At 46.8% G+C, this 23,783-nt stretch overlaps 1 protein-coding gene across 3 annotated transcripts in view; it reads right to left on the bottom strand.

Annotated features, from left to right (window-relative positions):
* The window catches only part of GNG7 (G protein subunit gamma 7), a 129,871-nt gene that overhangs the window by 64,159 nt on the left and 41,929 nt on the right, over window positions 1-23,783 (bottom strand). For 2 of the 3 annotated variants that reach the window (XM_028713502.2, XM_028713499.2), the window contains exon 2: window positions 8,260-8,343. The exons of the other annotated variant lie outside the window; for it this stretch is intronic. The gene's annotated coding sequence lies outside the window, so the exon portion shown is untranslated. The remainder of the gene's footprint in view (window positions 1-8,259; window positions 8,344-23,783) is intronic. 3 annotated transcript variants of the gene reach the window in all.

Genomic DNA, 23,783 nt, shown 5'->3' with positions numbered 1-23,783 from the left:
TTGCATGCTGTTCCCATGAAGGCTAATTGCCAGAGGCCTCATTAGCTGAGTCAGGCAGGGACAGGTAGCAGCGCCTGACGGGATTCGCAAGGGAAACGCTGTGCATTACGCAAGGTGGCCATGCACCAGGGAGTGCGTGTCAGGGTGGCTCACCAGCGGCCTGACTTCTGGGCCACAAGGTCATGGGCTCAGCTGGGAGAGGGACGCAGAGAGTGACCCAACCTTGATGTAACAGGAGGAGTGTCACTGCTGGAAGGAAGAGGGATAGGTTGGCACTGCCCCCCTACACCAACCCACTGTGGGGCCCCCAGCTGCAGAGGCCACCTCACTCGCCCAGCACACCTCGAGGACCTGGAATAGCTCACTGCAGGGGGTTGGGCTGGATGACCCTCAGGGCCCCTTCCAACTCTACATGTGACAGCCCATCTTCAGATATTTGAAGATGACCACCATATCTCAGCCTCCTTTTTTCCAGGCGAAACATCCCCAGCTCCTTCAACCGTTCCTCATCAGGCTTAGTTTCCAGACCCTCCACCATCTCAGCTACCCTCCTCTGCTCACTTTCCAGCTTAGAATCATAGAATGGTAGAGCTGGAGGTCCAACCCCCAGCAGCACAGGAATCATTCGCCAAACGCTGGGATCAAACCCACAGCCCTGAGATTCAGAGTTCTATGCGCCCCTTTGCAGTGACGCACAATCAGGGACAGATTTCTCTGAAACGGCAGGGGACCCCCAGTCACAGCCCTCCCTCCGGGGACAGAGGGAGCCCCGGTGTCCCAGCCAGCCCCTCCAAAGATTCATGGTGGCAGAGTGTGACCTGCAGGCCTATTTTTAGCCCTCTGCCATCATCGTCTCTCTGCAATGACAGAGAGAACAATTTCTACCCAAAAAACCCCAGTGGGCAATGAGATCCCATTAGCGAGCGCTCACCCTAATTAGAGGGATGAAGATGAACGAGAGCAGCAGGCCAGCACCCGCTCCCTGTTGCAAAGAGGTGGGTGGGAGGAGGAGCGAAGAGCGGGGGGGGGGTTAGTGTTAGGGCAGATTGCCAGGCAAAACTTTGGCCCCACATCCCTCTGTACAAAGTGCTGTGGAAGATCTCACAAAGCCCTTGCAGAGGTCATTCTGGACAGTGAATAGCGCAAAACAGATTTGGGCTCTATCATATCCCACCCTGCAGGCCAAAGGTCCCAGATTCAACCCCTGAAGGCCTTTGGCTAATTAAACAATTTATGGCCTTTTAAACTGAGGGGGGGGTATTGTTTCAGTTTGTTACTAGAATCATGGAATCATAGAGTTGGAAGAGACCACAAGGGCCATCGAGTCCAACCCCCTGCCAAGCAGGAAACACCATCAGAGCACTCCTGACATATGGTTGTCAAGCCTCTGCTTAAAGACCTCCAAAGACGGAGACTTTGGAGCCACCCCTCCCAGTTTGGTGTCATCTGCAAATTTGATCAGGATGCCCTTGAGTCCATCATCCAAGTCGTTGATAAAGATGTTGAATAAGACCGGGCCCAAGACAGAACCCTGTGGCACCCCACTAGTCACTCTTCTCCAGGATGAAGAGGAACCATTGATGAGCACCCAGTTACTACACTATGTACTTTTGTGTTTTTTGTACTATAAACGTATAGCTCAGTCAGTAGAGCATGGGACTCTTAATCTCAGGGTTGTGGGTTCAAGCCCCACATGGGGGGGAAAGTTCCTACATTGCAAGGGGTTGGACTGGATGACCCTCAGGGGTCCCTTCCAACTCTAGGATTCTATGACTGTCTGTCTATAGAAATTTGATAAATAACAATGAGGATTAAATAATCTTCCGGTAGGGCTGGGAGAGACACCCCCTGCCTGAAAGCCTGGACAGCCAATGACTGTCAAGGCAGACAATGCTCAGCCAGGAAGACCAATAGTCTGGCTTGGGACACGGCAGCTTCAGATGCTTCTATGACCCTTGTACCTATGTGTAATGAGTATGGGGTTGCTCGTGCGTAAGCTGCCGCCTCTCCAGGCCAAATTGCCTTGTTAAACCTTTCTGACTGGACAGCCCTTCTCTTCGTGGCTGCCTCAGTCGCTAGCAGAATCCGTCAGTGGGCGTTTCTTAAACCTTTTCCAACATAAAAGTTGTTTGACGCCCAGTCTCCTCCTACTCTCACTGCGTGGAAGTCTTCTGCGCAGGGAGGGCGTGGGTAGCGGAGGACCTGTGCTCTCCCCGCTGGTGTCCAGTGAAGAGTCCTGGAGCCCTCTCGCCGATTCCCCCATCTGCCCCCCTTTATCCCTGGTGTTGCGCTGATTTGCTTCCCCCTCTGCTGAGGTGCCTCTCTCCCTGCTGGGCTCTTCTCCAGCATCATCTGAGAGCCTTCCCTCCGCCTCTAGCTCCGGTGTCAGTTCCCTGACACTATGGGACCGCCTCTCCCAGTATGCCCTGCGGAGGACCTTAAGGCCCATAAATAGCAACACCCTAGAGGTCCCGGGTCCTAAGGAAGTCAGATTAGCCTCAACCAGAGCCAGGGCCTTTTCAACACTGGCTCCGGCCTGGTGGGACGCTCTGTCTCCTGAGACCAGGGCCCTGTGGGATCTGATTTCTTTCCGCAGGGCCTGTAAGACAGAGTTGTTCTGCCTGGCCTTTGGCTTGGAATCAACTTGATCCCCTTCCCCTTTTTCCTTTCTCCTGTGATGGAACAAGTCTGGATATTTGGCCTTGGTGAAGATCTGACGTTTTCATCCCCAAAATGTTTTTGATTTGAGTTTCTACTGAAATGAGGCTGCATTTTAATGTTGTATTTTAATCTTGTTTTTAAGTTGTATTTTAATCCATTGTTTATATACCTGGTGTTAGCTGCCCTGAGCCCAGTCTTCGCTGGGGAGGGCGGGGTATAAATAAAATATTATTGTTATTGTTGTTATATTTAAATCAGTCTGTTCCCCCCCAGAGATCCATGAGGGCCATGGTCCTATTTTCTCCCCACCCCCCTTTACTGAAAATCTTAAAAACAATTCCCAAACACAAAGTGTGGTCTTCCAAGGCAAATGCATCCTGCTTTATATCGTGTATATAATATTATATCTGTAGCAGCTTCCACATGCGCCGAGTCAGGATTGTGGCCGTCCCATGGCAGGCAGAGTCTCCAGTAACAACTCCTCTCCCAACAACGTCCAGCTAGCCTGGTCGTGTCCACAGAACGGAGGGCGGCAGAATCGCCAAGGACATGCTCTGCAGGGAGCTGGCTTCCAGCTCCAGGCCTGGTGGCAGAACAAAGGTGCCTGCCAGTGGGGCCTGAAGGCTGGCAGCGCCAACCCTGCCAGGTGGGAATCCCTTGCGGGCGACCGCAGGGCCTGGAGACAGACGGTCAGGTCATGCAGCCACAGCAGTGACCAGAGGAGGAATGACCGCTAAGAGAAGAGACACCATGGTGCATCGGCAGAGGTTGGACGGCCATCTGTCAGAGATGCTTTACTTGAGATTCCTGCCTTGGCGGAGGTTGGACTGGATGACCCTTGGGGGTCCCTCCAAACTCGCTTCCATTCTAAGATTCCTTTTCATCCCAACTTCGGGGAGAGAACCGAGAGGGCGAGAGGCCACCCAGCAAGGCGAGCATTGCACTGGGGTTTGAGAACACCAACAAACACACCCTGGATCCAGTTGAATGGTGTAGCCTCACCTTTGTGAAATATTGCAATAAAACCCTCAGGGCTGCCATGTGCCTGCTGGTGGCTGCAGGCTTGCCCAGGGCTCTTGTTTGCGGAGACAGGGAGAGAAAGCCCCCCCCCCCCAACTGAAGCAGGGGAAGCTCTTCTGGTCAGGAGCATCTTCCTTCATGCACTGCGTGGGCGTCTGCTGCCCTCTTGTGGGCGCTCTGCACTGCTGCTGCTGCCTGGGCAAGAACCACAACTAGGGCACTTTGGTAGTGGCCGACTGAGACCCAAATACTAATTAGGTCTCCCTTAAAAATAGCCTACCCCTGAGCCAGCAGGCACCAGCCCCATCTTACGCTCAGATGCACCCAGGACAAGCTCAGAGGCATCCTCAGGATCAGCTCAGGAGAAGCCGGGATCTCCTCTCGAGGAAGAAGCCGTGCTCAGCAAGGTATGCTCCATTGCTCCCCTTTATGGCGCAGCTTCCTGGTACCAAGCAAAGTGGACCACCAGTGGACCACCTGCTGGGGGGGGCTGCCTGGTCCACCCCACCCCCCGTGACACTACCAGATAACGTACCCCTGGCCTGCCACCTTGGCATTGTAGCAAAGCTTCAGCTAGGTGGGTGAAGGGTCTGACCCAGAAGCTTCCGACACAGGCTCCCGGGTCTGGAGGGGTGCAGAATATGCAGGAAGATGTTTTGCTGGATCAGACCCAGGGAAATCAGCAGGCAAGCCTAGCTTGGGTAGATTTTATTTCAATGGGTTTGCTCAGCATGAAACATAGCTAGGATACAAGCTGCCATCTTTACAGGTCAAAAGGGACTCAGGGAAGGATAGCCTGGGGGGCTCCGCTGGAGCCCACAATCTCCCACATGCTAGAGATTGGAGTGCCCTGTGTTTTCAGTGTTCCCGAATGCTTAGCTTTATTTACGTCTTTGAGGTGTGTTCTGGTTTAACAAAGGGGTTTGTAAGAGGAATAGCTCTGCAGCGTAAAGTGGGCTCCTCCCTACTCTGCTGGAGACAGGGACACCACTGCATGTGGTCCATTCAAACTCTATGATTCTATATGGACACACACACACCCCGACCACTACACCACTGGAGGAGGCAATGGTAGGCTCTGTACACCATTCTCCCAATGACAAGAGCTTGCTCTGCCCCCCACCTAGAACTGGAAGACCAAGAAAGGGCTCCCCCCAGGACAAAAACTCCACCAAGTGATTCCACTCCGTGCTGATGCAAAATAAAGGAGCGCAACAGTCATGGGGCAGCCCTGTTCCTGGGCCCAAAATGCTTCCCAGGAAAGCTCTCTTGAAGGTGGGACTCACTCACTAAAAGAAAAGCACTTAGAAGTGCTGCCTTTTATTCCCAAGCTCCACTCCCCTGTCAGGAAAAAGAAGGCAAGTCAGAAACAAACTGCAGACATTTGGTCAATAAAAAGCGGCTTTGGTGACCCCCTCCCCCTCCCTCCTCCCAACTTAATAATCACGTATGGCAGGATTTGGGACTCTCTACTCCTTGATGGAGCAACAAATGCAATCAGTTGCAAAGGAACTCTCAAATCCCAAAACTGATATCATGCAATGTCTTCCTTAGATGAAAACGCTTCCTTTAGACTCTTTTTGTTTAGTACTGGAGTACAGGCAGCTCCCTATTTACGCGCACTTGAGGCATGGGCGCATTGCCACAAACCGGGAAGCGGCACAAAAAGGAGCAAACACCGCCCTCACAAGAGCACGCAAACGGCAAAACAGTGCAAAAACAGCACCTAGTCATCCCACAAGCCTTTGCACTGAATTTTGAGGGGGCTTGGGGGGAGGGATTGTAGTGGATTTGACGAGTGCTGCTAGTTTTTTAAAGGCATTTTCAAGGGTTCCCAGAGATTTAGAGGGTCTTTGCAGGATTTCCCAATGCCGTTTGCAATGCAATATACAGTGGTACCTCGGGTTAAGTACCGTAATTTTCGCTCCAAAACACGCACTTTTTTGCTCCTAGAAAGTAAGGGAAAATGCCTGTGCGTGTTAAGGAGCGAATGCACTCGACTGGATCCATGGCTGCCGTCAGTCAAGCAAAGCAAGCTTTGCTTGCTTTACAGCCAGGAGGAGGGGGAGGAGCCGAGGAGGGAGGGAGGGAAGGAGAGCCATGGCAGCAAAGCGGGCAGCAGCCGCTTACACGCGAGGAGGAACAGACGGGAGCCATAGGGAGCCGGAAAAGCGCCGCGTAGCCAGCAACAGCTGCTGCAGCCTCAGCGAGCAACGCTCTCTAAACGGAGCAATGAGGCTGCAGAGGGACGGCGGGGCACAGGAGGGCTCTGAGCCACGAGCGCAGTGAAAACCAGTAAAAAAGTTTTTAAAAAGGCTGCTGGGGACAGGAGGGCACGGGATGAGGGAGAGAGGGAAATTACGATTCTCCCAGCGTCTCAGCTGATCCACTGAGCAGGACTTGGGTTGCAGGGGATTCGCCATTAGCTGCGTAAAGCAGCAAAGAGGGAGAGAAGGAGCAAAGTGGGAGAGGAAAGGAGCTGCTTACACTGCTGTAAGTGGCTGCTGTCTGGTTGGCTCCTTTAAAGCAACAGTGCTCTTTCCCTCCCCCCTCCCCTCTCAGCTCGCCGAAAAGCTCCTTTTCCACACACCCCACTCGAGCTCCTTCTCCGCTTAAATCCCTCTCCTGCATCATTAGCCACATCCTTTTCCACACACCCCAAGCGTGTTCCTTCTCCCCTTAAATCCCTCTCCTGCATCATTAGCCACATCCTTCTCCACCCACCCCACGCGTGTTCCTTCTCCCCTTTAACCGCTCGCCTGCATCATTAGCCACATCCTTCTCTACACACCCCACGCGTGTTCCTTCTCCCCTTAAATCCCTCTCCTGCATCATTAGCCACATCCTTCTCTACACACCCCACGCGTGTTCCTTCTCCCCTTAAATCCCTCTCCTGCATCATTAGCCACATCCTTCTCTACACACCCCACGCGTGTTCCTTCTCCCCTTAAATCCCTCTCCTGCATCATTAGCCACATCCTTCTCTACACACCCCATGCGTGTTCCTTCTCCCCTTAAATCCCTCTCCTGCATCATTAGCCACATCCTTCTCTACACACCCCATGCGTGTTCCTTCTCCCCTTAAATCCCTCTCCTGCATCATTAGCCACATCCTTCTCTACACACCCCACGCGTGTTCCTTCTCCCCTTTAACCGCTTGCCTGCATCATTAGCCACATCCTTCTCTACACACCCCACGCATGCTCCTTGTCCCTTGAATGCTTTTCCTTCCCTCCCTACTTAAAACGTGGTTACAAAGCACGGATCCACATGGATCCTCAGGATTTTTGCACTGGGTCACCCCAGGTTCACCATCAGATCACATAAAATGTCCATGGCTACAGCCTGCACCAAAAAAATCACGCACCCACTGTTTCATGGGGCTGCAATGGCGCAAAAACGTGGTTACAAAGCATGGATCCACATGGATCCACAGGATTTTTGCATTGGGCTACCCCAAACTCACCGTCAGATCACGTTTGTGGCCACAGCATGAACCACAAAAATCATACATCCACTGTTTTGTTTAGAATATTTTTTTCTTGCTTTCCTCCTCTAAAAACTACGTGCGTGTTATGGTCAGGTGCGTGTTATAGAGCGAAAAATACGGTACTTAATTCGTTCCGGAGGTCTGTTCTTAACCTGAAACTGTTCTTAACCTGAAGCACCACTTTAGCTAATGGGGCCTCCTGCTGCTGCCGTGCCTCCGGAGCATGATTTCTGTTCTCATCCTGAAGCAAAGTTCTTAACCCAAGGTACTATTTTGGGGTTAGCGGAGTCTGTAACCTGAAGCGTATGTAACCCGAGGTACCACTGTACACAATTTCACTTAAACACACAGTGCCTTGGAACATAACTCCCATGTAAATGGGGAGTTGCCTGTATATCTTTTTTTAAAAAAAGAAAAAGAAGTCTAATCTGTCTTTTTTGCAGAATCTTTTTTTGTTGTGGTCTGTTGCTCTTCAGGTGACTGGTTCCATCTTTATTTTTTGCTGTTATATTCATGTGCAATTGGCATCTCAGGCAACTTGTTTGCTGAGCAGCCATCCTGATTTGCTGGCTCTGCGTTTCCCCCATTAGGCTGTTAGCTGCAAAAAGCCTTTCATTACTGCTGTGGAGCGAGGATTTATTGTGCAAGAGCCAACTCACTTAACTTGAGCAAACCTAAAGTGTGCACTTTTACTTAATTCATTTATTTGATTTCTATACCTTTACCAGAAGATCCCAACATTAAAAACACATTTTATGGAGCACAGTAATACAAAAGTAATAAAAAGCAGAGTAATAAACAGCATGATAATAAAATAATCATAGTAACAGCTTTGACAGGTCACAGAAGATTTAACAGCCAAAGGAAAGCCTCTCTGGGGAGAGCATCCCACAATCAGGGAGCCACCACCGAAAAGGCCTGTTCTTGTGTTGCCACCTTTTGGGGAGCTGGACTTGCTTTCCGAGGCTCTCCTCACGTCCCTTTGCAGGCGGCGGAAATGCAGGCAGCGGAGGCAAGAGAAAGGCCCTTTCCGGTGGTGGAGCCCAAGCTACGGCACAGCTGCTCATTGTGGCCTCGCCAGGACTTACCTGTGAAGCAGACAGCAAAAGGGCCTCCTGGCAGTCCCAGGGCTCTTGCTCCCTTAGATGAGGCTGGGGCTGAGGCCTGGCTTCCTGAAACAGAAGCAGCAAAAAGCCCAATAAGACAACAGGAGCCAACACTACAGCACAGGCATACCTTGGAATGCAGCCCCTGTGTAAATTGGGAGCTGCTGGGACGGTAAGTCTGCAAAATTATGCCTGGCATGGAGAAAGAGGACAGAGAAGAGTTTCCCTCCCTCTCTCGTCACACTGGAACTCGAGGGCAGTGGGAGATTCGGGGCAGATAAAAGGAAGGGCCTTCTTCATGCAGTACAGACTTAAGCTGCAGAAAGCACTCCCACAGGAAGCAGCAACAGCCACGAACCTGGATGGTTTTAAAAGAGGACAGGACCAATTCATGGAGGAGGAAATGGCGACCCAGGACTCCTAGCCAGGCTGGCTCTGCTCTGCCTCTACGGTCGGAGGCAGCAAGGCGTTCGAAACCCGGTTGCTGGGAACTGCAGGAGGGGAGAAGGCTCTCGTGAGCAGGAGTTTCCCCAAAGAGCTTTCCTCAAAGAGGGGCTTGATCCAGCAGCTCGGCTCCTCCGATGTTCGTAACAGCCTCTGCCAACGCGAGGGGCACCAGTGGCTGGGCAAGGCAATCAACTGACCTCTCCAGAGCGGGAGGGGAGGCAGATCAGTTTCAGAGGACAGGTGCATCCACTGCCCAGCAACCACCCTGATGCGCCCTCCGGACGCTGCCTGCAGGGGCAAGAGCAGCTCCGCTCCAAAACCTCTGGAGGGCACCAGTTTGGGGAAAGCTGGGGGGCGGAAAGACTCCCAGCACCATTGGCTCTACTCCTTTGTTTGCTGGAGATATTTTTATCCTGCTCTTCAGCCAACAAAGCCTCTCCCAGAGCAGCTTACATAAAAGCAAATCAATAAAGCCATTGCAACAATTAATAACATCATAAAGCCAGCAAACAATTGCCAGGGGGGAGAGCAGCATGGCAGCCAAGTTCTAAAAGGACACGGTAGGACACCTGCTTGGAATGCAGATGGAAGGGGGGTCTCCCCAGCATTGCACTGGGACCTTCTGCACACCAAGCAGCTGTTCTGCCCCTTTCCGGATCTCTAGTGGACTCTCTATCCTTTTTAAGCAGATGGCTATCTGCCATGGATGCTTTAGCTGAGATTCCTGCATTGCAGGAGGTTGGGCTAGATGTCCCCTGGGGTCCCTTCCAGCTCTGTAAGTCTATAATTCTATCACAGCCAAGCCAGCTTCAGCAGAGATCCATGAGAGCAGGTGGAGGAAGAGGAGGCAGCAGCAGCAGCAGCAGCAGAGGCAGCTGAAGGCTGAGGGGCTGCCTACCAGGCAGAGGGAGAGAAGCACTGCCCGAGTTCTGATCCTGCTCTTCTCGCAGAGCGCAGTTGCTGAGCAACGACTTGCATCTCCCATCTGATCAACCTGAACCAACCCATGCTGGGGAAACGGAACATGCTCCCTTTGGCAATGCTACAGGGGGAAATTCCAGAAAATGCAGAGAGACGATGGCCCTGTGGAGAGCTCCACAGGTGAGAGTGTGGTGCTGATAACGCCAAGGTTCCCTGTAAGGAACAGGTGCATATTCCTGCATTGCTGGGAGTTAGACTGGATGGTCCTCAGGGTCCCTTCCAACTCCACCATTTGATGATCTATGTTCTTTTGCGCTGCCCCTGCAATCAGACAATTCGATCCAAGTTCATTCATCAGCCGGTTGTTAGCAGGGAGTGGCATTCGGACAAAGGCAAGGTGGCTTTCCTTATCAGGACAGAGATGGCATGGAAAGAGTAGCCAGGTTTCCGCAACACACAACGAGGATTTGTGAATGCTACGTGCAACGCTGACTTTGGCGGTAGATGGAGGTTTTGCTGAGAGGTGTTACTGCAATCCAGCATATGTGCCAAGAGAAGAGAGAGAGTGCAGTTGCTGAGTGCCCCCACCAGACGTCTCCCTTGCTGCAGCCCTCCCCAAGAGACACACACAGAAGGCAGGCTGGCGGCTAGCACTCCATGGCCCTGATGCAAGCCCAGGCCCCCCCCCCCCTGGCCAGGCTGCAGCAAAGGCGCCTTTGCAGGAAGGAAGGAGCCCTGAGCAAAGAGTGCCCAAGGCAGGGCAAGATCCTGTTCCTTCATGCTTCCCCCCCAACCCAACACACCCGTTAACAGTGACTGTTCTCAAGCCGAAGACTCCTTCCCCAACATCAGACTCCTTCTCCAGGCAGGCAGAAGCCATATAAGCAAAACCACACAAGAGCTAAACCATACTGAAAAGGCACATGTGGGTACAGAATTGAAATGAGGAGGGAGGTTTTGGCTCAGGGGGTTGGGAGCAGTGTTCGAAAGCTGCCAGGTGCGTTTCACGGCATCTCTGGCGCCAGGTTGGCAACTGATGTCTCTGGCTGGCTGGCCCCTCCGGCTTTCTTAGGCGGTTCAGCAGAAGAGCTCATTTCTATCCCAAGGAGTCCATGGTTCACCCCCCTCGTCCGTTAATCCCTACAATGACCCTGCAAAGGAGGCAAAGAGGTTGTGACTGACTCCAAGGTCACCCAGCGAGCTTCATGACGGAGTGGGGATTTGAACCCTCATCTCCCAGGTCCTCATCCGACTCTCTAACCACTACACCCCACTGCCTTCTGAGAGTTCTTCAGCTATGGGGCAGCTCTATAAATTAAGTGGGTAAGTAAATATGGGGAAAGTAAAATGTCACTTAGAGAAGGGTCTGAAATACTTTCCCGGAAGCTTGGATTTGTTTTATTCTGGAGTGTTTTATTTGATGTTTTCAAGTGTTGTAAATCACTTTCAGATTGTGTCTTTAAAATATAAAGCAGAATGGAAATGAAATGAATGATGATGATTAATAATAATAATAATCCCACCATAAAAAGGCACCTGGACATTCTGTTGTGGTGATCGCAACCAAGGTTTAAAGTGCCTTTTGGCAAATAATGTATATACCTGAGTTTCTAACATTGATGTAAAAAAATAAATAAATTATTGGGAATAGCCATGGTTCCCCCCCCCCAACACACTGCAGGTCTGAGTCTAAGCAACGACCCCCCCCCCCGCCAGCAAACAGCCCATCCATAAAACAGCCCTTTGCGTAATGAGCTGTAAGAGAATTCGTCTAACATTTCATTTATTTATATTTTACTTCGGCAAGTTGGGATGCAGCTTCCCACAGTCCTCAGGATCCTTCCCCATCCAGAGGCTTGGCCAGCCTAGTCGCCTGATTGGGGGGGGGGGGGGCAGCTGCTGTCTGAATCCTCCAGAGGCAGCCACTTGGGCAAGGCTGCTCCCTGCCTTTTCACTGTGCAGCAGGGCCACAGCCCTCCCCCCACTGGCACTTCCAAGGCATGGGACCCGCTGAGGTCTCCCCAAGGGGGTGCAGCACTGCTGGGGCTTGGACTAGATGACCCTCAAGGTCCCTTCCAACTCAGCAGTGTTCAGGGATTCTAGGATTCTAAGCACTGGGGGGGAGGGAGCCTGCCCAGTCCTGAAAGCTCAGCCCAGCTCAATAATCTCGGGGAGCTTTGCCAGCAGGGTGAGGGGGAGCCCCAGCCCATGAAAAAAACCCTGCGCTTGGCACAGAGCCTCCGATGGACGCAGTTCAACAGGACTTTTATTTATGGCTCTGCTGCCAGCCCCGTCTTCATGGCAACTGCTGGGGGGGGGGGCATATACACAGATGCTGCGAGAGGAAGGAAGGAAGGAAGGAAGGAAGGAAGGAAGGAAGGAAGGAAGGAAGGAAGGAAGGACCCCAGGGCTGGAAGGGAGGGGAGGGGAGAGAGACAATGAGAAGAGAAGAGAAGAGAAGAGAAGAGAAGAGAAGAGAAGAGAAGAGAAGAGAAACGTGATCAGGAAGAGCAATGGCTGCTGCAGCTACAGAGAGAACAGGATGTTTGCTGCCTTTCCTGCTAGGGCTCTCCTCCACTGCAAGGACAGCGCGGTGGGAGAGGGAGACTTTCCCTGCAAGGGAGATCAGAAGGAGCTAAGGACTGAGAAGAATGAGCCAGAGGGTGGCTCTGTGCTTCAGGGACCCACAGGCGAAGAGGGACAGGGCAGAGTCTGCCCATGGCACCCCAGTCACTCCTATCCTGCCCAGGACCCACCCAGCGTCACCCTGGACCACTTCTGCGCATTTCTCTGCCTGTGGGCAACCAGCATTTCAACCTCCCTCCGTCCCCACGCAACAAGGGCCTAGTTCTCAGTGTGGATTATAGAATTGTAGAGTTGGAAGGGACCCCCAATGGTCATCTAGTCCAACCCCCTGCAAGGCAGGAATCTCAACTTAAGCCCCCCCCCCAATCCAATCTGAAACCAGACCAGACCCTGCCTGGGTTTGCAAATGTGCTAGCATTTTTATTTGCAGCACCATTAGAAGGATATGTCAGCAATATAATTTCAAACTGCAGTTTATTATGATGATTATTACCATTATTTACTACCTGCCCTTCAAGAATCAAAACACAATATTAAAAACAGTTTAAAACAACCTCCCATCAACAGGAATAAGGTGGGTCCCAAAATTATGCACCGCTAGTGGCGAAATCCAGGGTTTGCTTTCAAAATGATTTATCTATTACTACATTTATTAATGGCTTACTGCAGAAAAGTTCTCAAGGTGACTTGTAATTCTCAGTTGGTCCTTTCATAAGCCGCTTTGAGATTTTTGCTTATTTTACAATCAAGTAGCGTATAAATCTTATGAAATAACTCATGATCGTAAAACGCACAAGAGTTCAAGAGCAAGCCAGAAGAGCAGCATTACCGTATTTGCTAAATGCGCTCATCTTGCGATGACAGGAAAAGAGGAAGACCCCCACAGGGGTCATCATACCACATGATCCCAGTTAGGAAAGAAATGCCTGCAGGGTGAAAGCTCATTCTTACATAGAGAATGCTAGAAAGATCAATTCCCCACACAGAAAAAGCCAGCCTGCCAGGGAGAAGGCTAGGCCAGAGCCCTCCTCCTCCTGCTCCCTGACCAGCTGCCTTTCTAGGTGCAGGGAACCCTCACAGCCAATGCAACGGAGCCTGCAGAACTGTGAGTCTGCTTCAGGGTGGGTGGAATGAAAGCTTTAGTTGAGATTCCTGCACTGCAGGAGGTGTAGGTTCCCTTCCAACTCTCCAATTCTCAGCCCTGCTCTGAGATCAGCAATGGCTCCCTGCTTGTGAAAAACTCTCCCCAGGAAGATTCGGCTGGTGCCTTCATTATATATCTTTGGGCACCAGGGGAAAACAATAATGTCCTTTTAAATGTGTTAAGGAAGGGGGCATTACTGGGTGTCTTTGTTCTTCTTCTTATTATGTATTTTGTGTTTCTTATACAGTGGTACCTCGGTTTATGAACTTAATCCGTTCCGGAAGTCCATTCTTAAACAGAAGCCATTCTTAAACCGAGGCGCGCCTTCCCTAATGAGGCCTCCCACTGCCAGTGCCCTTCCATCGTTCAGTTTCCATTTGTAGACCGAGGTAAAGTTCGCAAACCGGGACACTACTTACAGTTTTGCGGAGTTCGTAAACCAAATTGTTCGAAAACAGAACTGTTCTTAAAGGTACCACTGTATTAAAATTGCCCTGAGATCCATCCTTCAGCCTATCCTTCAGCTTTAAAGGAAGGAAAATGAAAATAAAATCAGTAGATGATAAAATAAAGTTTCTGTCTAAATACGAAGAAGATTTGCAGAAGGGAATTGGAAAGGAGCCAGCAGCACTGGACAGAAGATCACCAGATAGAGGATCAGAGCTAAGAGCCTTGGAGAAAAGGTCACCAACGTTGGACATATCAACATTATCTTTTGGATTGGACCCCCCAGCGAAAGTCCCAACAGAAGAGGGGCAAGCATTGGGTGCAGTTGGGGGGACACCCAAGTAATCATACGATGGCGCTGCAGGTCTTGAGTTGGAATGTTAATGGACTGAACTCCCCTGAAAGGAGGCGGAGAGTATTTCATTTATTGAAAAAAGAACATTTGGACTTGATTTGTTTACAAGAAACACATGTGATAAGGCTACACAGGAAGTTATTGATTAATAAAAGATTAGGCCAAGAATTTATTTCATCGGATAAAGTTAAAAAAAGAGGAGTGGTCATTTACGCAAAGGAGAGCCTATCACCAAAATTTATATTTAAAGATGATCAAGGAAGATTTGTTGCAATTGAAATCCAAACGCAAGGAGAAAATTTTTTGATAGTAGGTATCTATGCACCAAATGAAGGAAAATCGGAATTTTTCAAGAAGTTACATGAGACTCTGATGGACTATTTGAATTACAATATGATTTTGATGGGAGATATGAATGGTGTGGTGTCTACAAATATGGACAAGGCAGAGAGACAGGTAGTCACCAAGGATGGAAGACTACCAAAAACTTTCTTTGATATGACAGAAAATATGGATTTAGTTGATATTTGGAGAACAAAGAACCCCTTGGGAAGAGAGGGAACCTTCTTCTCTGAGGCTAAAATGACATGGACAAGAATTGACCAAATCTGGGTAACGAGACTGGCTCCGAAGACTAGCAAAGTGGAAATTTGCCCCAAAACCTGCTCCGATCATAATGCCGTGAAGATGGAAATGAAATTGACGCCAATTGGTTCTTTTAGATGGAAGATGAATGATACTCTGTTTAGGAGTGAAGAATTTACGAAGAAGGCCCAAAAAACTTTGAGAGACTATTTTGAGATAAATATGAACACTACTGTGGAAAAAAGAGTAATCTGGGATGCAAGTAAAGCGGTCATGAGAGGATTTTTGATACAACAGAATGCAATTAAGAAGAGAACGCAAAATGAGAAAAAAGACAAAATTCTGGAAAAAAATAAAGGAAGGAGAGAAGAAATTGAGAGTGAAACCAAAGTCACAGGAGATTTTGAAAGAGATAAAATTATATCAAGTACAATATATGAAAATGATGAATCGGGAAATAGAATGGAAGATTAAACAGATGAGACAAAAGACATTTGAATCGGCAAATAAGTGTGGGAAATTGTTGGCATGGCAAATGAAAAAAAGACAAAAACTTAACACCGTCACGAATTTGGAAGTGGAAGGAAAGATTATACAGAATCCAGTGGAAATTAGAAAGTGCTTCCAGAGGTACTTTAAACAACTATATACACAGGAGAAACAGAAAGAAATGGACATTGACAAATTTTTGAAAAGGAATGGATTACAACAAATTTCCCAAGAAAATAAGCTAATGTTGAATTATAAAATAACGGAACAGGAAGTAGAAGGGGCTATTCAGAATATGCAATTGGGTAAATCTCCAGGGCCGGATGGACTGACTTCAAGATATTATAGATCTTTGAAAGAATGGTTAATACAACCTTTAAAGGAAGTCTGCAATGAAATATTGGAAGGGAAAAGGGCACCAGAGTCGTGGAAGGAAGCTTACATCACACTTATACCGAAAACAGAGACTGAAAAGACACAGCTTAAGAACTACCGCCCCATATCATTGCTTAATGTAGATTATAAAATTTTCGCAGATATTTTGGCTAAAAGATTAAAAAAGGTGTTAGCAGAAGAAATTCATAAACCAAGCGGGCTTTCTCCCGGGCAGACACTTGTCTGATAACACGAGGAATATAATTAACATTTTAGAAAAATTACAAGTGAAGATTAATACTAAAGCAGTTTTAATATTTAATATTGTGGACGCGGAGAAAGCCTTTAACAACATTTCTTGGAGTTTTATGAAGAAGAATTTATTGGGGATGGGGGTCGGTCAAGGTTTTGGGAACGGTATAGGTGCAATTTATTCAGAACAGAAGGCTAAACTAATTGTAAATAATGTGGTGACGGAAGAATTTAAGATTGAGAAAGGAACACGACAAGGTTGCCCAATCTCTCCATTACTTTTTATATCGGTCCTGGAGGTTTTGTTAAATATGAATAGAAGGGACCAATTGGTAAAAGGTATATGTCAGGGAACTGCCATCGGAGCTAGAGGCGGAGGGAAGGCTCCAGAGGGATGCTGGAGAGAGTCCCAGTAGGGAGAGAGGCAGCCCATCTGCTGGGGAAGGAAATCAGCGTAGCACCAGTGGAGAAGGGGGGCAGATGGGGGAATCGGAGAGGAGGCTACAGGACTCCTTGCCGGAGACCAGCGGAGAGAGTACAGGTACTCCGCTGCCCATACCCTCCCTGCGCAGAAGACTTCCGCGCAGGGAGAGTAGGAGGAGACTTGGCGTCAAACAGCTTTTATGCTGGAAAAGGTTCAAGAAACGCCCACTGACGGATTCTGCCAGCGACTGAGACAGTCACGATGCTGGAGGCTGTTCAGTCAGAAAGGGTTCAGCCAGGCAACCTAGCCAGGAGTGGCGCCAACTTACGCACGAGCAACCTCTAAACCCATTACAGTATACAAGTGGGAGCTAAACAGTACAAATTGAAAGCATTTGCAGATTATCTGGTATTGACTTTACAGGAGCCAGAATCTAGCACCAAAAGATTATTAGAACTGATTCAAGAATTTGGTCAGGTTGCAGGTTTCAAGTTGAATAAGACGAAAACTAAGGTTCTAGAGAAGAATCTAACTGAGATTGAGAGAGATAAGTTTCAGAAAGAGACAGGATTGACACTGGTTAAGAAGGTGAAATATTTAGGGGTTAACATGACTGCTAAGAATGTGAATTTATTTAAGGATAACTGAAAAATGTTGGACTGAAGTGAAAAAGGATTTAGAAATATGGTCAAGTTTGAAGTTATCGTCGCTAGGCTGAATCGCTGTGATAAAAATGAATGTATTGCCAAGAATGCTGTTTTTGTTTCAAACATTGCAAATTTTGGACAAAATGGACTGTTTCAAGAAGTGGCAGAGAGATATCTCCAGATTTGTCTGGCAGGGCAAGAAGCCTCGTATAAAATTTAAGATATTAACTGATGCTAAAGAAAGAGGTGGATTTGCCCTGCCAGACCTTAAACTTTATTATGAATCAGCCGCTTTTTGTTGACTGAGAGAATGGATGCTTCTTGAAAATACTGACGTGTTAGATTTGGAAGGTTTTAACAATTTATTTGGTTGGCATGCATATCTGTGGTATGACAAGGTTAAAGCACATAAAGCGTTTAAAAACCATATTGTCAGGAAAGCACTGTTTAATGTCTGGATAAGATACAAAGATCTGTTAGAAAATAAAACCCTGAGATGGCTGTCACCAATGGAAGCAAAGGCTCAGAAAAAACTCAATATGGAGGCCAAATGGCCGAAGTATTGGGAAATTCTGGAGCAAGAGGGAGATAGACTAAAACTGCAGAGTTTTGAAAAATTAAAAAATAGAGTGCGAGACTGGCTTCATTATTATCAAATAATGGAGGCATATAATTTGGACAAAAAACTAGGCTTCCAGGTGGAAAAATCAAAATTGGAAACAGAATTGTTAGATCCCAAAGTTAAGAACTTGTCAAAAATGTATAACTTGCTGTTGAAATGGAATACTCAGGATGAAACGGTGAAATCTGCTATGATTAAATGGGCACAAGATGTTGGACATAACATTATGATGGCTGACTGGGAACAGTTATGGACCACAGGTATGAAGTTTACGGCATGTAATGCCTTAAGAGAGAATTTAATGAAAATGATCTATAGGTGGTACATAACACCAGTCAAGCTTGCAAAAATTTACTATTTGCCTGATAACAAATGTTGGAAATGTAAGGAGACTGAAGGTACATTCTTTCACCTTTGGTGGACATGCCCAAGGATTAAGAACTTCTGGGAGATGATTTATAATGAAATGAAAAAGGTATTTAAATATACCTTCCTGAAGAAACCAGAGGCCTTTCTCCTGGGCATGGTCGGCCAATTGGTGCCAAAGAAGGATAGAACTTTTTTTATGTATGCTACAACGGCAGCAAGAATACTCATCGCAAAGCACTGGAAGACACAAGATTTACCCACCCGGGAAGAATGGCAGATGAAGCTGATCGACTACATGGAATTGGCGGAAATGACTAGCAGAATCCGAGACCAGGGAGAAGAGTCGGTGGAAGAAGATTGGAAAAAATTCAAAGTATATTTACAGAAATACTGTAAAATTAATGAATGTTAGAAAGATGCTGGAATGAAGTTTTAGCAGAAATGTTATAAAGAACTAAGTAAAAATAGATTGTCAATGGGCCAAAGTGTAAAATTTAAGGTCAGATTGGGTTAAGGTAAATTATAGAACAAAAATTGAGAAAGATGGAAAGGATTTGCTGAAATAGCTAATTGAACTAGAATACAAAAAAGGGAGGTGTAAGGAGGTCGATGAAACAAGTAAATGAAAGGTAAAGATACGGAAATATTGGATGTGTTTTTAAGTGTTTTTGTTTTTCTTATTGTTTTGCTGTATTGTTTTTTGTTTTTGTTTTTACTTTTGATGTATTGTAATTTTTTGTTGTCTTTCTTTTTTTTGTAACTATTAAACTTCTAATAAATATCATTTAAAAAATAAAAAATAAAATTGCCCTGAGATCTACTGGTACAGTGGTACCTCAGGTTACATACGCTTCAGGTTACAGACTCCGCTAACCCAGAAATAGTACCTCGGGTTAAGAATTTTGCTTCAGGATGAGAACAGAAATCGTGCAGCAGCGGCGCAGCGGCAGCAGCAGGAGGCCCCATTAGCTAAAGTGGTGCTTAAGGTTAAGAACAGTTTCAGGTTAAGAACGGACCTCCGGAACGAATTAAGTTCTTAAGCTGAGGTACCACTGTATAGAGTGGTATGCCAATGTATGCAAACAATATTTGTACAAATAATAAGAATAATAAATAAATAATGTGAGATCTGGCAGGCAGGCTTTTTCAGGGCTACCTGGGGCCTCTCGTGAGGATAAACAAGGTAGTAAAACCGGATTAAGCTTCCTGAAGAGGAGGAGGGAGAAGCCACACAGACAGATGCTCGCACACCCGTTAATAAGATAAAACCAGCAAGGCCAGATTATGGACTGAGGAGGCTAATATTCCTTCAGAAAAAAGGATTAGTAGGGGATCTCTGCAAATCTAATTTTGCAAGGTGGGGGGAACCACCAAGAAGTCCGGCAGTGAGAGCAAAAGTCGCAGATCGCCAGCTACCCGTCCTCCTTCCAGGAGCTTTTCCTCATAAACAACCAACAGCAGCTCAACAAGCCGAGCTGAGAAGAAGCAGACTGGTCATCCCTAGAGGAGGAGGAGGAGAAGAGAAGGCCTTCATCTTTGGACTCATCTATCCATCCTCCAGCCCAACCCAGTGGGGAACCTTCCCTAGGGAGAAGGCCCTGGGGTAAGAAACGTCCCAAGAGCAGGGTCTCAGGAGGAAGAGCTGGGCCCTGGGGTGGGGAGTGGGCTTGAATGAATGAATGAATAAATTTATTACGGTCATAGACCAGAAGAAAAGAAAAAACATAAAAGGCAACAGTAGTTTACGAGGGAATGATGGTGTCAATTAAAAGTTGTAAAATTATACATAAAAACAATACACATATGCACACACACCCACACACACCCACATATATACTCATATATGCACTACAGTATATGTATAGACTTAAAAAAAGGGGGGGGGCTTGTCCAGGGGTCAGATCTTTTACTTTTTTACAACTAATGCCCTCCGCTTGATCGTGGCCGCAGAAAACTTGGCCACTTTCAGTGTTACTTCTGGGTTTTTATCTCCTAGTAGGATTTTCAGCCGCTGAGATTCAGATCGACCTGGAAATTTCTGAACGATAGGGGAGATACAGTGACCTGATATCCCCGTAAAGGTCGCAGTGTAACAACACATGTAAAGCCGTTTCCACCTCCTTCAGACCACATGGGCAAACTCGTTCAGCATAGGGTGTGCCCTCGTATCTGCCCTTTAATAAGGCAGATGGCAGTACATCAAATCTGGTAAGGGTAAACGCCCGCCTATATTTTGCGATTTGTAGATCCAGCAAATATGGGGTTAGATTAAACCCTTTTCCATAATCTTGGATAGCTGGGTATTTATCTATCTTGCTCATATGGTCCTGAAGCTCTACATCTCCTATTCGCTGGCTCACCATCATTTTAGCCTTTTCAAAACCTGAGGCTATAAGTTCTTGTGGGGAAAGCCCCAGGCCCTTCAATTTTTCATAAAGCGACAATCTCCATTTAGACTGGAACGGGTCTAGTAGAGTCAATGGAGCCACTCCCACTGGGAAAAATATGAGTTTTAGCCAGAAGTGAATCTTCAGGATCCATATCCTGGCATTAATAGGGAGTTGACCTACCTCCAGCCTAATGGCAGTGTTGGAGACACAGGTAGGTAACCCTAGTAGGGAGCGGTAAAATTTAGTTTGTACAGATTCCAGGGACTTGAGTTTTTGAGAATTAAATATCTGGGTGCCATACATCAATTGTGGAAGTATTTTTGCAACAAAGACCTGGGAGGCAGCAGGAACATATTGACCTCCTTTTCTGTAAAAGAATCTTATGATAGCTCTGAAAGATCTTTGCGCATTTACAATGGAATTCTTAATCTGATGGCACCAAAATCCCTTCTCATCGAAAATTATTCCAAGATATCTAAAAGATGTTACTTGCTCAATAGGTTGGTTATTAATTTTCCATTTATGTCGGAGTTTTCTCTTGGAGAACACCATAATTTTTGATTTAGTGTAATTTATTATTAGGTGTTCAGCTTCGCAATACTCTGCAAGAGCTCGTAAAAGTTTTCTTAGACCCACACAAGAGAAGGAAATAAGTGCCGCATCATCTGCGTACAAAAGGACTGGGATTGGTGTATTGTTTAAGTTTGGGGAATGAGTACTTGCTTCCTCCATCTTTCCGACCAAGGAGTTTATATAGTAGTTAAATAGAATAGGGGCAAGAACACAGCCTTGCTTGACACCATGGAAACTTTGGATTTCCTTTGATAGGTTCCCATAACGGTCGCATCTAACACGGATCCGAGTATTTTCATGTAGTCTACGGATAAGAAGCAAAAGACGTCTATCGATGTTTGTGGCATTTAATTTTTCCCAAAGTCTGTGCCGGGGTATCAAATCGAAAGCTGATTTGAAATCTATAAAGGCTACATAGAGAGAGCCTCCTTTCTTTGAGGTGTATTTCTCCACTAGATGTTGCAATACCAGTCCTTGGTCTAGAGTTGATCTATGTGCCCTGAAACCAGCCTGGGCTTCCTTTAGGATGTGCTCCTGTTCCAGCCAGTCCGCAAACTTTTCACGTAAGTGAGTTGCATAAAGTTTGCTAATGATGCTTAAGAGACTGATTGGTCTGTAATTGGCTGGATCAAGTTTACAGCCTTTCTTGAATATGGGAACGATGATTGCCAATCCCCAGTCCTCTGGTATTATTGCTGTTTGATCTATGCTGGTGAAAAGGGTGGCAAGGACTGGGGCCCACCAGTCAATATTGGCTTTGAGAAGCTCAGGAGAGATATTATCTGCTCCCGGGGCTTTTCTGTGTTTGAGTGCCTGAATAAGCCTCCTAATCTCCGCAACCGACACCGGAGGCCACACATCACCTGCCGCACACTGTATTAGTGGCTGTGTCAAAGGCAGAGCTGAATATGAAGATTGGAAAAATGCCTCCCAAGTCCCTGCAGGTATAGTATACTCCACTTCTGAGGAAGTAGATCGCACTCCATTTGCTACCAGTCTCCAGAAGGTGGCTGAATCTCTCTCTCTGGATGCATCTATTAGGCATTTCCATTCTCTTTTCTGTGCCAGGAGTTTTTTGTTTTTGATCAAAATTTTATAATTTTGTTTATCTTCAAACCAGCCCGTGGGGAGTTGGGGTAAATTGGCAGATCTATAATTCTTGTATTTTTTCAGTAAGTTTAGCTTCATGTCCTGACATTCTTGATCAAACCAGGGTTTGGAGTTTTTATATACTGAGGATTGCCTACTTGGCCTGTTCCTTTTTTCCTTCAGGGAATCTTGAAGGAGTGAAATTAACTCCTGAAATAAATTTATCTTTAATTCATGGCTTGAGGAAGTTATAAGGTTTTCTCTCTTAGTGAGGAGTTCCTTTGAGCATAGCCTACTTGAAATTTCCTTATGCAGTTCATCTGTCCATCTGATACGCGAATATCTGAGCTCCAAAGCTGTAGGGCTCGAATGCTCGATTTTCTCAGCGCAGGATAAATCCTTTCCCGCAGCTACGAGTGCACTTAATGGCAGATGGTCACTGTCTAAGCGCTCCTCCACTTTGCATTCCAGAACTTTGTTTTGAAGATCATACGACACGATTATATAGTCAATTGTGGAGGCGCCATTGTTAGATATAAATGTGAATTCTCCGACCTTCTCCCCCTCTGTACGGCCATTTAGTATAACCAAGTCCAACTTGTTGACCAAGTGTAATAGGCATAAACCTGCAATATTCCAAGTTAGCAAGGCAAGGTTGCACGTTGTCTTGCCAAAAATTGATCTTAGTCAATTTGCCTTTGAAAGATTTTTTGGGCCTATCTTTTTATCTGTTGGTTGGATTTCATTCATTTTGGCAATGTCCATAGATGTATTATCGCCCAGGTACTCAATGGAATCAGTTGAAGGGTGCAGCGTGCTAACATTAGTGATCAGTACTCCTTTTTTGGCGAATCTACCTTGCGGTGTTCTATTTGACTGATACCAAGTTCATCCTCATCCAGGTATCTCATGCTGGTCCAAGAGCGCGTTGTGGTTGTCATAGGGATGGTTTCCTTCTTAGATGGTAGATTGTTGCTGTCCCTTACGCACTGTGTTAGATCTGTTGCTGTCAGGTTTATCTCTGCAGCTGCAGAGGTATTATAAGGGTAGTCTTTCATGGTTGCCATAAGGATGGTTTCCTTCTTAGATGGTAGTTTATCCCTTGCGCACTGTGTTAGATCTGTTGTTAACAGGTTTATCTCTGCAATTGCAGAGGTATTATAAGAGTGATCTTTCATGGGGTCTGTCTTGGCTTTTTCAGAGAGGTTCTCTTTCTTTAATTGGTCCGTTGCCGGTTCTTTCTCTCTTACTTTTTCCTGAGCATTCATCTCTGTTAGCTTATTTCTAAGGGTCTCCAATCTTCTCAAGATCTCAGATTGGGCAAGGAAAGGCAACAATCCAAACTGATTTATTAATGCCTTTTCTTCTGGATAGAAGTTATCCGTCCCCTCATTAGGCAGTCTCATCTCCTGTCTTAGTTTCAAGGACCCTTGCTCAGTATGTTCCAGTTTGTCTTTTGAGTGTCCTCTCTCCTCCTTTGGTTTACAAGTAAATCTTATCTCAGCTGTCGTAAGCTCATCAGGAAACAATTTCAAACATGTGCTGTTTTCAAAAAATCTTGTTACCGTTATCCTTTTCTTTAACAGCAAATGTCTTGATCTATATATATATTTAGCCAAGTTTTGATCTTTGAAGGAGGCAATCACTCGCAGAGAGTATCCATTGTAGAATATGAAATCTACTGAGGTAATGTCATTTAATTTTATTTTGCCTGGCAGCATATCATCTAAAGTATTCACAAAATGCACCGAGCGTTCTTCCTGTGTAAGGAAGCCCTTTGGCTTCGGGTAG

Source organism: Podarcis muralis, chromosome 18, assembly GCF_964188315.1.
Source record: "Podarcis muralis chromosome 18, rPodMur119.hap1.1, whole genome shotgun sequence".
Lineage (NCBI taxonomy): Eukaryota > Metazoa > Chordata > Lepidosauria > Squamata > Lacertidae > Podarcis > Podarcis muralis.
This window is presented reverse-complemented; position numbering and strand designations above follow the sequence as displayed.